General features: G+C 35.2%; 1 non-coding gene across 1 annotated transcript; it reads left to right on the forward strand.

Annotated features, from left to right (window-relative positions):
• Window positions 1–1,530: 1,530 nt before the first annotated feature.
• Window positions 1,531–1,637, forward strand: LOC121210420 (small nucleolar RNA R71). The gene has a single exon (XR_005905535.1). It is a non-coding gene; the product is annotated as a small nucleolar RNA R71 (small nucleolar RNA).
• Window positions 1,638–3,326: the final 1,689 nt, after the last annotated feature.

Below are 3,326 nucleotides of genomic sequence, written 5' to 3' on the forward strand. Positions count from 1 at the left end.
TAATGTCTTCTATGAGCTTATCAAAAATGGCCAACATGCATCACTGAAAAGCAACAGGAGCATTACATAATCCAAAAGGCATTCCTCTATAAGAAAACGTACCGTATGGACATGTAAATTTCGTTTTCTCTTGGTATTCAAGAGCTATTGGGATTTGGAAGTAACCAGAGAGTCCATCTAGAAAGCAATAATACATATGCCCAGATAATCTTTCCAACATCTGATCAATGAATGGTAAGGGAAAGTGATCTTTTCTCGTGGCATCATTCAACTTCCTATAGTTGATGCAAACTCTCCATTCCATGATTGTGCATGTTGGAATCAATTCATTCTTCTCATTAGCCACAACAGTCATGCCTCCTTTCTTAGGGACAACCTGCACAGGACTCACAAGAACAATCTAGTTGATGCAAACTCTCCATCCCATGATTTTGCATGTTGGAATCAATTCATTCTTCTCATTAGCCACAATAGTCATGCCTCCTTTCTTAGGGACTACCTGTACAGGACTTACAAGAACTGTCAGAAATAGGATAAATAACTCCAGCATCTAGAAGTTTAATTACCTCAGCTTTTACGACTTCTTTCATATCAGGATTCAGTCATCTTTGAGCCTGCACAAAAGGTTTATATTCATCTTCCATTAAAATTTTATGTGCGCAAAAAGAAAGACTGATCCCTCTTATGTCAGAAATCTTTCAAGATATAGCTCTTTTATGCTTCTTCAATACTTGAAGTAACTCGTCATTTTCGGTTGGCTGTAAATCTGAAGCAATAATTACTGGTAATAAGGAATTTTTTCCAGGAAACGCATATTCTAGATGATTTGGTAGTTGCTTTAATTCCAATTTAAGAGGTTCTTCAACAGAGGGTTTTAATTTCAGTTAATTGTTTACCTCAATACCCTCATAATTTTTTTATTGCAGTGAAGACTCATTAGAATTTAATTCAGCTTTTGTCTTACCTAACACATAATCATCGTCATTTACCTCCTCTTCTTGTGCAAGACATAGTTCCAACGTGTCCTTATGAACGATTTCCTGTAACGAATCTTGAGTAGCATGATCAATAGAATCAATAAAATAGTAGAAGTTATCTTGATCTCTAGAAAATCTCATGGCATCATAAATTTTGAAAATAATCTCTTCGTCACCTACCCTAAGTACAAGTTTACCATCACCCACATCAATAACAGCCCTGGCTACAAATGGGCGACCTAAAATTAAAGGCACCTCAATATCCTCATCCATGTCAAACACAAAAAAATCAATAGGAAATATAAATTTATCTATTTTTACTAGTACATCTTCAATAATACCCTAGGATATTTAATAGATCTATAGCTAGTTGAATACTCATCCTAGTAGGTTTTGGTTCCCTAGGCCAAGTTGCATGAACATTTTGTAAGGCATCAAATTTATGCTAGCGCCTAAATCAGCTAGTGCCTTCTCAACATTTAAACTACCAATTAAGCAAGGAATAGAAAAACTTCCTCCATTGTGGAAAGTTTGAACCTGTAGCTATAAAGGTAGCCCATGGTGAGGGCACATTCTCAATAAATCCTTGTATCTCTCCCGTGCATCATATAGTGTTTCTAAATCCATCTGCACAAAAGAAGAGATATCATTCCTTAATTTAGCTGTTTTAGCCGGCGGAAAATATTTGAGTAAAAATTTTTCAGTCATTTGATCCCAAGTAGTGATTGACCCTCGTGGTAACAAGTTTAACCATTGTTTAGCCTTATTTCTTAATGAAAAGGGAAACAACCGAAGGCGAATGGCATCGTCAGAAACGCCATTGATCTTAAAGTTGTCGCAAAATTCTAGAAAATTTGCTAAATGAGTGTTTGGATCTCGTCCTAACCATCAAACTGAACTGTGGTATCATTTGAATAGTGTTAGATTTTAGTTCAAAATTATTTGCAGCAACAGCAGGTCGAACAATACTCAATTTAGTTCCTGTTAAAGTAGACTTAGCATAATCATACATAGTACAAGGAGTAGGATTCTGATTGACAGGATTTATAGCAACTACAGGAGGTAGCGGATTATTTTGATTATCAGCCATCTCTTCAGTAAAATCTATAACGTCCTACTCTATGCATTCTAGACTTCACCTTATTTCTCTTCGGTTTCTGCGAGCTGTACTCTCTATTTCACTATCGAAAAGCAAAGGTCTTTACGGGTTCCTTCTAGAAAAGAAAAAATAAACTAAAAGCAATAAGTAATTTGCAATAAAAGTATCATATCTTAGTCCCTGGCAATGACGCCAAAAATTTGATGGTCGTTAAACTAACTAAAAATTTCGACCAAGGCAAGCGCACCTATCGAATAGTAGTATAGTTGTGGTGAGACCAAAAATATCGTATCCACAAGGACTAAAAGTACTAGTACTTACTATCTTTTTATTATCTATCCTAATAAAATAAAGGGATGTTTTTAAACTAAAATTAACTATTTAATTAACTAAGAAAATGACAAGCAAAAGTTGGAGAATACTTTTGGAAAATCGATGGAGAAGACAATACCCATGGAAGAATCCACCTAGACTTTACCTATTACTTCTGAATTAGACGATTTATTCACTTGACTTAATCCATAGAAAGCTCTAATTTATGTTAATATCTCTCTCGAGACTAAAAACAACTAGGTTGATTAATTGAAATCTCTTTCTAATTAAAACCCCTATTGTTGCATTAACATGATCTATGGATTCCCTTATTAGATTTGACTCTAATCTGGCAGATTTACGTCATCCTATGTCTAGGATTGCATTCAACTCCGCTTAATTATGCTAGATCTACTCTTAAACAGGGACTTTTGCTCCACTAAATAAGTACATTAGACTTGAATTAATATCCTGAAATATTAAAGCAAGAATTAAGAATGCATAATTAAGAGCAAGAACAAGTATTTATCATATAATTCAAATAATAATAAGATCTGGCTTAGGTTTCATCTCCATTAGGTATTTAGGGAGTTTAGTTCATAACGATGGGGGAAAACATCTCAAAATTGGGAAAACAACAAAACTTAAAGAAACCCTAAGAACTTCTAATGAAATTAAATGGAGATTTTCAGTCTTGAAGTAGATCCTGCTTTCGAGCTGATTCAGATAGCTGTCTTCGAGTATTCTCTGCCTTCTGCTCTCTCCGTCCTCCTTGATCCTCTTCTAGGGTGTTTATATAGACTTTGGAATGCCCAAAATAGCCAAAAATTAGCCTTTTTCGAATAGAATTAGACTTGGACTCGACAAGGACACGGGCGTGTGCCACGCTCGTGTAAAGGTGCTCAGGCCTTGTGTAATTCTGGTATGGTTTTAAGTCT

The sequence above is a fragment of the Gossypium hirsutum genome, chromosome A11, assembly GCF_007990345.1.
Source record: "Gossypium hirsutum isolate 1008001.06 chromosome A11, Gossypium_hirsutum_v2.1, whole genome shotgun sequence".
Taxonomy (NCBI): domain Eukaryota; kingdom Viridiplantae; phylum Streptophyta; class Magnoliopsida; order Malvales; family Malvaceae; genus Gossypium; species Gossypium hirsutum.